Source organism: Lepidochelys kempii, chromosome 21 (assembly GCF_965140285.1).
Source record: "Lepidochelys kempii isolate rLepKem1 chromosome 21, rLepKem1.hap1, whole genome shotgun sequence".
NCBI classification, from domain to species: domain Eukaryota; kingdom Metazoa; phylum Chordata; order Testudines; family Cheloniidae; genus Lepidochelys; species Lepidochelys kempii.
The window spans coordinates 9,361,847-9,373,846 of NC_136400.1; the positions used below are offsets into that span (position 1 = coordinate 9,361,847).

The 12,000-nt window shown below is 46.9% G+C and overlaps 1 protein-coding gene across 5 annotated transcripts in view; it reads right to left on the reverse strand.

Moving 5' to 3' along the window:
• The window catches only part of FOXP4 (forkhead box P4), a 142,187-nt gene extending 130,412 nt beyond the window's left edge, over nt 1–11,775 (reverse strand). For all 5 annotated transcript variants that reach the window (XM_078849758.1, XM_073319692.2, XM_073319691.2 and 2 more), the window contains exon 1: nt 11,385–11,775. The gene's annotated coding sequence lies outside the window, so the exon portion shown is untranslated. The remainder of the gene's footprint in view (nt 1–11,384) is intronic.
• Between the last annotated feature and the right edge of the window lie 225 nt (nt 11,776–12,000).

A 12,000-nucleotide genomic window follows, 5' to 3' on the forward strand; every position in this document is an offset into this window, starting at 1 on the left:
ACCAGCAGGGAATTTGGCCCACAGTATCTAAGTACCGCTGGGGCATTTCACACCTATTTCGCATCTATTTACCTTAAGGTTTTCAACAGACCCTGTCCCCACAGTCTCATGTGTTCTGAATCAGACTGCCAGGCACGTCTGCTTGAGCAGTCTCATCGTCTAAACAAGAAGCTTCCAAAAATACAACCACAATCAATCCGCTAATTTTTAAAGCCGGGGGGTGAAGGGGGGGAAGAGAGAGAGAGAGAGAATCTGAAGGACTATAAACCAAGACAACCCGGGGTGGGGTGGGGGAGCTCTAGAGCAGCACAGCAATTCTGAAAGGATGCTGAAATGAAGTCAGAGCAACAGGAAATACAGAATACTCCTCAAACACACACCAAGGAGTCATTGAGGAATACTGTCTCCCCCGTCCCTCGACTCACCCCCCTCAACACAACCCTCAAAACCAGAGTTACTAGCATGATAGGAAACAAATGCGCCTTTTGTTTTTTAAACCAGAAGTCGTTTATATTGGAGGTTTTAATTTATTAATGGCGAACATCTGGGCTCCATCGAGAAGCAAAATCTCACATCGTTTTTTCTTTGCTTATATATGGAGCTGGGTCCAAACATCAGTTCCTTTTGCTGGGGGTGGGCGAGTGGGAATATACCACCCTGGGCCCATTAAAAAAACCCACTAAAGATTTTTTGCTTGTGGAAGTAAACAAATAAAAGTTTCTCCCTTCCAAAGTGAAAGCTATTTTCTGTCAGAGGCCGCGGGAAGCTGAAAAGAGGGGAGAAGGGAAAGTGAGAATACGCTGGAAATCAAGCTGACGAAAGGCAAGGAGCGCATCTTAATTTTAAAAGCCTGTGGCTTCCCCCCAACCCGAGCCCATCTCACCAAGGAAAGTGTTTATTGTGGAGGCGTTTGGCGCAGTGTGTTTTAAAAATCCACATTTCCTGCCTCGTTAGCCACAAAAGTTTGAGGGTTTTTTTTTTTGTTTTGTTTTGTTTTTTAAACTGGACTAATTTGCTTTCATTGTTATGGATTACTACTTGTTTCAGGGACTTGCTCCCTCCCCCACTACCTTCTTGCCACTTAGAGGGGGATCATTTGGGAGACTTTATTCTTCAGAATAATAAAAAGAAGCAACCGGTGGGCAGACATCTTGGCATCACGCCTTCCCCCCCCGCCCCCCACCAGCTCAATCAATCTCCCCCAGCAAAGAACAAGGAGAAGAAAGGAAGCCAGGGCACTGTACTCAAATGAGCAACCTGTTGGGTCCCATGGCTGCCAACGCAGAAAAGAGGGAGCTCCAACAATAAATTATTTGATGCTGGTGGGAGGTGGTTTTAAGCTACCATCTGGCTCCTGCTAGCTGCGAAGCTCAGTTAGGAATTAAAATGAAAAAAAGTTCAGGGATCTAGGGAGAGAAATGCCTTCCCCTTCCTTTTCCCCACCCAGAAGAAGCCTGAGACAGGCATCTCTCCCTGGACTTGGCCTGGATGGCTGCTGGAGTTTTACAGTGGAGGCAGGATTATGTGAGATGACGGGATAAGGCCCTCTTCCCCTCCAGTTAAGCAGGCATTGCAGGCCCTAGCTTTGAAACCAAGAAACCAGGAGGGAGACAGGGCCTCCCGATGAAACGGGAGCCTGGCAAAAGGCAGCTGTTGGGCCGGGCAGGGCCAGGACCAACGCTTGGGACCTTCCCAGCATGCTTGCCGTGGGTTCTTAAAAACGCCATGCTCCCCTCCTGCCCCTCAGCATCCTTGGGTCTCCTCTCATCCGCCGCCCCTGCGCTCCTCCAGCCAGTCTCCCTTCCCTCGGCTCCCATCCCCAGGAGCCAGGTCCGGAGGAGGCGAAGGCTCCACTGACACTTGACAAGAAACCGTTCTGCCTGGTATTTCTTGCCACAAGTCAGCCCACCCGCTGGGGAGACCTGGTGGGCCTCTCCTGCAGGCCGACGGCTACGTTAACTCTTTCAAAGACCCAGGACAAACACTGCCCAGCACAGGGCACTCAGGTGGGTGGGAGAAAGGCCATGCTAGGGCCTAACACCCGCTGCGAGGTGAAGGCCTCAGGACCTTTTGCCGGTGGGTCGCGGCAGTGCTGCATTCCACTTGGCCTGCCTTAGTAGGGGAAGGCCCGTAGAATAAGAGGACACAGGAGTGGGATTGTCACACTCCATCCAGCCAGACATTGCCATTCCACCACTAGGAGATGGAGAAAGGTCATGTCACTGGGGAGATGTGCTGCTTTCAACGGCCCTGGATAAACTCTCCAGCAGAAGCCAGTCGATTTACACAGCTGATGGCCGGCCGCTTGCTGGCACCACTTTTAGGCCACCCAAAGCCAGCATGTCCACCTCTCCAAAGACACGGTCCAGCTATGAAACCGTCTGTTTCAGAGTCGGACACCCCTTTCCGCCAACATGGCTGCATTCCCCGAGCAGAAATGTTCACAGAACCCAAGGAACGTTTGCCGAGAGCCAATGACCAACTTGTAAAAAACAAGACACAAGGAGCGTTCGTGCCAGAAACTCGACCCCACGAGTAGCTCCTATCCAATCAGAGAGCAGAAATAATACCGCGTGACTCTCCACATCCAATTGAAACCCACCGACAGAGCTTGAATTTCAACATACTTGCAAACAAGCCACAGACTAAGAATGATTTGCGGAAATTCACTGGGCAAATGGATTCTGAATAATGAGTATGTCTGAGTAAAGTCACCCTGTGCTTGCCAACGACTCGCAGGCAGAAAAATCTAAATGAGGGCCATGAGATAAAATGCCTAGACAGACAGAATTTGAATACACTCTTTCCTCAGCTCCAAACACGCTTGTACAGATCTTGGCCTAGATTCTTGTGGGGTTCTGCGATCAACTCTCTCCATCAGCCGAGTTGAGCATCACCTGTGCATTACGGTAGCATCCCGTGATCAGGACCCCATGGTTCATACGCATAGTCCCACTCCAGTGCCTTCGTCACAAGGCCGCATCTCCTTTTATATTCTTATAAGGTTCTGCAGAACGAAGTCACAGCCCCCCCACCAACCAGCCAGCCAGGACGGGGAGCCAATACAGCCTTCCGATCAGGAAGGGCAATTAGAGAATTCTAGCCCTGCATGACTTCCCACCAGTTTTGGAGTCGGATCGGGGCACGGGGTTGGAAGGGTGGGCAGGAGAAAGGGAAGTGCATTCAATCAGGGTTGTTGCCCTGGACGGTGGGTTGGGTGTGTGCAGTGCTGAAACTTTTTGTATTGATTAACCTCAGTGCAATTAAATCCCACTAGACAAATCTAGTTATTCTGCAAGCGACCTGAGTGGTGTTGAAATTTGTTATTTCAACACGGTCTGCAATAAGGGAGCAGCTCATCTCGCTCCGGACTGCCCGTGCCTTGGCGATCCATGGCGCGGACTCTGCTTCTTAACAGTTCTTAAGAACCTGGCCTCTCCCTCTGCCTGTTTGAACGGAAGTGCTGGGGCCTGAACAAAAACATGCGCAGAGAACGTGGGGATGGAATTGCCTCACGTGTGCTTAAGTTGCTTTGTTCCTCAGGGCACACGGGAGCCGTAACACATGCCAAGAGATCCTGAACCAGTGCCTGACACCCAGTACACCCTTCATTCTATCTACTAGATACTTGGCCATGTTGCCCATCCAAACCTCTCTGCCTCACACACACACACAATACATTCCCCGTGCCTCCTACATAATATCCATATACACATGCATTTACTGTGTAAATCCAGCCCGCTCAGAGTCATTATTTAGATACAGGGAGCCAGAGCTAAATCTTGCTCTAAAGTACCCCAAGGTAAGTCTAGAGTAAAGCCGTTGATTTCAGTAGTATGAGAAAAGAATCTGGTCCACTAATGTACATCAGCCCCTCACATTCTTATATTTACATAGAGAAGGAGAGAATACGGAATTTTCCCTCGCCCTTAGAGCTCCAGTGTTCCTTTCAACTGAACGGGTCAACAGCCTTATCCCTACTATACTTAGGGTGACCAGACAGCAAATGTGAAAAATCGGGATGGGGGTGGGGGAGTAATAGGAGCCTATATAAGAAAAAGACACAAAAATCGGGACTGTCCCTAAAAAAATCAAGACATCTGGTCACCCTAACTACACTGCCTGGCAAAGCAAGCTGAAGGGACTTGCCATAACTCTCGCATCAGTTTAGGCAGAGTGAGGAGCAGAACCCAGGTCCCGACTCACAGTCCAGCAATTTAACCACCAGAGAATGCCCACGCTCTACCCAGCTGAGGTCACGCGAGTGAGGTTTGTCAGGGAGGCAGAACAAACCGCTTTCGAGTGACCTCCAAAACAGGGCCCCCCAATGGCATTTTTTCCCCTACTACCTTTTTAAAAAAAGGGCCCTCACGTGTTTTCACAGCTGCCTACGGTTTTCAAAGTCCTCTTATTAGAAGAAAAAAGTTGTATTATTCCACTCTTCGCTACGGCAAACCCACACTGAAGCCATACGACCGGAACCAGAGCTCTCGGCTTCAGCACAAACCAGCAGAGCAGCAAAATTTTCCTTCCACTTTGCAAACCCCCTCCTTGAAAATCAATTTAAAAAAAAAAAAAAAAAAGAAATTGCGGCTGCTCCTCTGAATCCAGCAACTGCGACCTACCAGGAGGGTTTCCGTCGGTGAGCCGAGCGAAAGGATCTCGGTCTGCCAACTTGCCAGGGCATGAAACACAGGAGGCACTTGCAGCTGAGAGTAAACACGGATACCAGTTTCCGTTAAGAGAGAAGATAAACTCACGACCGGGCAAAAGCAGATTTTAGGCACAATTTTAAGAAGCCAGACACACTGTGCATGCCACTTAATGAACACGGGGCTCGACAGTTTCTCTGTCTACATAAGAGCATAGCTACGTGGTACCTATGTCCCAGTGCAATACTTTTAGTGCAATCCTTTAACAACTACCATCCTATCCCTAGATAGGATCTCTCTTCAACCAGGGAAGCAAGATCTTTACAAAACAAAATTGGGGATGGGTGGGGGAAACATGAACTGTGCCCTATATTCCATCTCACCCAGATCTCAGATGAAATTACTTTTTTCTCCACCACTTGTATCTCATCTCCCTCCCCACTGTTGCTGTCTGACTCATTAAAGCATTGGGGTGGGGACAAGGAGGAAGAAGCATGGATTGTAAGAAAGATGTTGCACCCCATGAAGCTTTGCTGGGTCGATAGCAACAGTAGCTCGATCCCCTGAAGTGGCTTCGTTCAGAAGGGGAAAGGAGATTTAACAAAACCAGACTCACTGCTGTTCCCCCTGCATTTTAGATCATCGCTTCTTCTTTTCAGTTAAAAAAAAAAATTACAAACAAGTTTTTAGAATCAACAACTCTTTGCATTCCCCAACTGCCTTTCCTCTTCTGGAGGGTAAATTTCACTCCAAGAAAAAGATACAGACAGGATTTTTCCCAACCTGAAAAACAAACCACTCCCCAAACCTTTTCTCCCCACTTCTATAAAACAAAAGTTCCATCTCTAGTGAGCAAAAGGGGTTGCTTATGGGGTACCAAAAGAACCAGCACCCCGGTGCGTAAGCTTGTTCTAAAGAATGAGCGAAATGACCTGATATAGGGTGGAGGGTAAAAGAAAAAAAAACGAACAGATATAGAAGAAAATCACCGAAAATGACAACAAATTTTGCAAGGTTGATGTCATCTCAAATATTTTAAAGAGGACTTTGCAAGCGCACAGTTAACCCTTGTGTGTTTTAGGGCAAGTTTGGGTGATTTTTTTAAGTCACATACACCAGTGTTCTCTCTCTTCTGCAGAGGCTGGATGCATTTCCCTGCTCTCAGTGTATCTACAGAGTCCCACGCCCCCCCTCTGGGTACCACTGAACTCCTCTTCCCTTTGAGCACACAGCTCTGGAGGTGTGTATTTAATCTCCCATGTGGCCAGTTCTCCCGAGGCGTGAGGGAAAGGTGGCATCCTGTTCTGTTTAACAATGCCCCAGTGCCAAACAGAGAGAGATTAAAAATCAAAGAGAACAGGAGTGGAATTTCCAAGTTATCGCTTTAAGAAGTGGCAGGTGATAGAGACAGACTGTTAACATGACTTAAGGACACTTGGGGTGTAGCAAATTAGTGTGTGTGAGTGTGTGTGTGTGTGGGGGTGACTAAAATACATGGTCACCCAAAGGGAACAGGTAAGAGTTCCTTCTGGCCTGAAGGCCAAACCACAAGCAGAGGTAAAGGTTGATTCTCCTATCCGACTGCAATCCCCTGAAGCACCACCACCAGGTACATACATGGCAGTAAGTCGCCTTGTTAACACAGGGCAAGAAACCTAGCCTGTCATGAAGTCCTCTCCTAACCCTGCTGCAAAGGGCATATTCATTAGCTACCCACCCTCTCCAACACACCTGCCAGCTAGAAATAGGGGCTGGGAGGTGGAAAGAGAATGACATCTTTTATCTCCACTGAAATACAGATAGCAGAGGGTAGGGCTGGGGAGAATGGTTGCTGTTTGGGCTGAAAATAAGAGACTCTTTTTAAAAACATGGGAGCGAGGCTACAAAATTTCGCTCCCTGTCGGAAAACAAAACCTCAAAAAAAAAAAATGAATGCAGAAGAAGGGGGGAAAGCTGCAGACACATTATCCCTCCTTTCTATAGGACGGAGAACTGCCCTCCCGCTCCACAGCGCTCGCCCCCCCCACTCCATCCCCCCCACACACACACACCTTGTTGCTACAAAGGGAAAATCTTTGCTGTACCTCTTCCCCCTTCTGCACCTACTCAGCAAACAAAAAAACAAAAAACAACCCCTCCCCCGCAAAGACTCAAAGCCAGCCCCCTAGCGAGACACAAACCTTATCAGATTCAAAGCATCCCCGATCCACCATGAGAAAAGAAAAGCTCTTAGGGCTCTCTGGGAAAGAACTTCACAACCAAGTGCACTTGGATTCCAGCCTGGTTATTAGAAAAGAAAGCGACAACGTGTCTAAAGTGGATATTTTAGTGTCACTCGATTTTATAGATCACGCCAATTTTTAAATAAACTCAGCCCTTTCTTTCAGAAGGGAGAATCTGAATTAGAAATTCACCAGATTCCTCCGGTGTTGCATTACTGGATTTTTTTTATTATTATTATTATTGTTCATTTTAATTCCCCATGAAAATCAAGAAGTTTAATAGATTTTATTTTAAAATCCTCTGCTCCAGGTAAATCCACTCAGGAATAACAACAACAACCACAAAAATCTACTTGGCCCAAACATTTTTCCTTAGCATCTTACTTTCTTTTCCCCTCCCCAAAACAGAGGCAAACAAACAACTTTTCTGCTTAGATTCACTGAGCCACGACATTCTGAATAGTAGATGTATTGTGCATACTCCTTTTTATTGCTTTTTCTGAAGCCATCAGCTTGGGGACCGGCAGAAGGAATTGCTAGCTTCCTTTGCAGGTGCACAAGCAACCGGGCTGGGATAGATCAGTCCACTGGGTGCATCTCGCTGCAAACGGAACATTTTCACTTAACACCAGCAGCAGAATCTTGGAAAGCACAGAGATGCACCCCATCACTCTCCATCTAGACACTTAACAGGGTAGACAGGTTGGATGGAGTTTGAGTGCATTTTTGATATTCCATGACGTTCAGATTATTTCTCCCCCAGCCAAGACTAGTCAAACTTTCTCTTCTGAAATGGGGCCCATACGATAGAAGTGGTTTTGCTTTTAGTATCCTCATCAGTTCAAAGCATAAAACAAATTATTTGCATCAGGTTTTAACCAGAGGGTTTCCTCTTCTCTACTTTAGAATCCCACATTCACTACAGAAGCAAAGATAGAAGGGGAAAACGATTTTTTTAATAATAATAAAAAATAGCAACTCAAGAATATTAGCCCAAATGTTTTAAAATACAGGGAATGTGGGGGCTTAGAAAGTCTCCCCTTTCAAGCCCCGCTCCACAAGGAGTAAAGAATAAAGACTGGAATTAGAACCATCTGACTGCTTCGGAGAACTGACAAATGCTCCCCGACTCACTCGGTCAGCACATACAATTTTCGTCCTTATGTTCACCGTATTCCATCCTGAACTCTCAAAGGTTTTGATTTAGGGAAAAAAAATGGGGGCTACATTTGACAAATAATTTTTGCATGTGCATAAGCAAGGCTGATTTTAAAAACAGACTATCCTCAAAATAAAATCAAAAAGTGAATTTGATTTCATTAAAATCTGAGATGTACTTATGTTTAGTCAACAATATTAGTAGGGCATGAAACTCACTCACAAATACACAACTGCCAGCCTCACACGGTCTGTCTAAGATGTGTATTGATTTGACACCAAACTGCCCGTTCTCCAGCATAATACACTTCTTGTGTAAATTTCTAAACTCACAGGAAGAATTTTCACTCACTTCTACTTTAGGTTAAAAACACCCCCCTTTAATGGAGAAAACAACATTTTAATTGTATACCCCACATCCTTTCCAAAAGTATTGTAAAGTGAGGTCTTAATCGGACACCAAGTTGGTTCTGACTGTGGTAAATGACAAATGTACGTACATTTTAGTCTCCAAAGCAAAACTCATCTGGGCTGATCAGTTACTTCAAGCCGGCAACAGATCCTGGATAGGAATCTGTGCTGAAATTCCTCTCTAATTCCTTAGCACTATATTAGGAATAGAGAAATCACAGTGTGTTTTCTCTAAATATATGTGCTTTTGAACATTATTCTGAGTAACAGTGCAAACGAAGTTTAGTTTTTAGATACTCATAAATTATTCCTGTTCTCCCCATTAACATTTTTATTTGAATTAAAAAAGGAGGGAGGAGGGAAGAAAAAATGATACATTTTTCTTTTTGTTTTTAAAAAAAGCCATTCCCAAATGGAAAGGTTAACTGAAATTACAGCCCACTTGTTCTCCCCCATACACACCTTAGAAATGTGCTTGCCAACTCAAAACAGTTCCCTATCCCCAAAAGAAATATTCAGAGTAATCTGCTGCTAACAAACCACTTACTAAACTTTTTTTTTTGAGGGGGGGAAGGGGGGTAGAGGGAGGGAAGAGAGCAGACAGAAGCTCAAGACGGGGAAGACAATTTTGAACAAACCGAAAAATCATTAATTTTGCCAAGGTTTGCACTTGGAATTTGTCTCAAACGAAGCTATTCGCTCCATTGACGAAAGCAACTGACCAGAATTGTCCTCACACCCCTCACCAACTAGCCAGTAGTTTTAAAACAAGGTCTGCCTGGGATTTCTGAACTCCCTAAAGAATAGTACTTAATAATAAACCCTTTCCAAATGATTGTTATTAGCGATGGTTTACAGGGGTTCAGCTAGACACCCTCATACAGACTACCATGCATTGTATGAAAGTTTTAGGGATTCCCCCCGCCCCCAAAGCCCTCATCACACTTTTAAAACAAAGAAATATAGAAAGGCTCACAAACTGTGCCATTAGGGGAAAGATGTGCACAAGCAAATCACAATGTGGAATTTCACTGTACAGCTGGCTGAGTTAGAATCCTTGCCCTGTAAGTTTTAATAATCAATATAAATCCTATTTTGTTTTTAGTCTTATTTTTGCCTGCTCTCTATTTATTAGATAAATATTTTAAAATACTTTAATTTTAATCTCACACCAATCAGGGTATTCATGGGTGGAACAATTTCTCTGCGGGTTGTTTAAGGTTTGTTGGGGCTCAGTTTGCTTCTTTAGGAAATTTGCAGAGATTTTAAAACTTGTTTTGTTTTGATTTATTTCTAAACAGGGGGAAGTTTATTTTGTTGGCACATCACATGGCCCAGATCAGCAGGTTTTATGTTGAAATTATTTTTAAAACACTCAGCAATAGACAACATTAAAATAAAACGGCCTATGGGGGGAAATAAAAAGGCAGGTACCAACAAAGGAAGACCAAATGCAACATGTCCCCGCAAAGTACACTGAACTACAATAGCTATTGAGGTTATTCTGCATTACTTCCCCTAGCAGAAAGACGGCTAATTTAAACACTTATTTCTCAAGGTTAATTTTTTTTTAAAGTAATTAATTCACAAGATGTTCCCCACTCCCTTGGCAAGCATTAAAAATAAACACAGAGCAGAGCAGGTTCTGGGACTGAAGAGAAAGAAAAAATATTGTCAGCAAAAGTTTCCTTGGAGTCGAGAATCCAACAGGAAAGACACTGCCAGAGAGCTGGTTTTCTTGTTGGAAGTTTCCTGTTCATCTCCACAGGCCTCCCGGCTCCCAGGGAAAGTTGCTTTGTGCGGTTGAGAGAGAGGTGGGCAGAAATACAGCTGTCCCCACATCATGCCCCCACACACACACACACACTTTCTACTCAGAGCCCCATACATGTGAATAACTTTGAATCTGCCCATCCTGTCAATCAGAGCAAACTGTGAGACCCTCCCCGCAAAGCAAATGCCACACACCCAGGGCGGATTGATCGACCCAAACCCCAGGAGCTGTCTCCTATAACGCCCCCCTCCAGGCACCCAGAAGAAACACACACACACACACACAAAATAAGGCAAATCAATACTGTACCTCCAATTCCACCCCCCCCCCGCCATGCACACGCTGTCCCAGTTCTCCCCCCCTCTGAATTTCATTCCCTTGTCCCCAATATAAACAATTCATACACACACACCCCCAAAAAATCCCGCTCCCCAAATCCCTCGCTTTTCACGCCACTTCCATGCAAAGTCTCAGCTGAAAAGTTGCTCCTGACAGAGATTTCTCTTTGTCTGGAAGCTCCTTGATGCACCTTCGCGATCCCTGGGACCCAACGCTCCAAGCGATCGATAGGGCTGCCGGGGGGGGGGGGGGGGAGACCAGGCTACAAAGCCTTTAACTTCGAGCCCCGTCTTTCCCCCTCCCCGAAGGGAAACTAAGAGCCGACCCCTAGAAGTCCCGCGGACGGCGAAGCCAGGCGGAGCGCAGGGGAGATTCCTGGGGCTCGCTACTCCGGGGGCGGTTCAAACGAGAAGGGTACACAATTCGAAACAACAAAGCGAGGAAAGAATATATGTCTGGTAAAGGGTTTGCAATCCCCCCCCTCCTCCTCCTCCTTTACAAAAAGGGAACTGGGGCACCCAGCGCGCGAGCAGCTCTCGCCACCCCCCACCTGTTTGTTAAAAGAGACACCCACACCCCCGCCTCTGCAAAGAAGAAAGGAGGAAAGAAAGAAAACAGCTGTTCAGCCTGTTTAGCAACTTTCTGGGGTTAGTGGCTGAAAAATATTTCAGGGGAGGGAAGCCGAGCGGCGGTGTAAACAGGCCGCCTCTGCAAGGGTGCGTGGGGGGGGGAGAGACCTGGCGATTGAAACTCACCCACCTTGAGAGTTCAACAAACGCAAAGCGACACACACACACACGAAACACCACAACACACAACCCCACCAACCTGTTTGGCTCGACAGCGGCTGGAAACAAGGCTCAACTTGAACCCCCCGCTTGGGGCATGGGTAGATCTCCGCTGGGGGGGGGAGAAACTTCTCCAGTTCCGGGGTGGGGGTGGGGGGGTCCCCAAAGTTCGCCGCCTCGGGCAGAGCGGGGAAGAACCCCTAGACCCGGTCCCGCATGACCGCACTGCCCGGGGGTGCTGCCAGCTCCCCCCTTTGCTGGATGACTTCTTGGGGGGGGGGCTCCCTCTTCTTTCCTCCCCCCACCCCGGCTCCTCTTCCTCCTCTGCTCAGGGTAGGGTGGGGGGGTCCGTCTGCGCCCTCCTCTCCCTGTGTCCCATTCACACGGGCAGAGCGGGCGCTAATCAGCGGGGCTGCGTCCGCACGGGAGATGTGACTTGAGATCGGGGAGGGGAGGGGTGGGAGCGAGAGCGAGAGAGTTACTTCCACTTCTACCATAATCCATCTAAAGCAGGTGCAGCACATTTCCAACCCCACCGCGCCGGGAGGAGGGAAGAGGAAGGCGCCACATTGGGGAAGAAGAAGTGATGGGGAGGGGAGGCTTTGGGAAGGAGAGGAAAGGAAACCCATCTCTTCTTTTTATGTCTGAGGGATCCG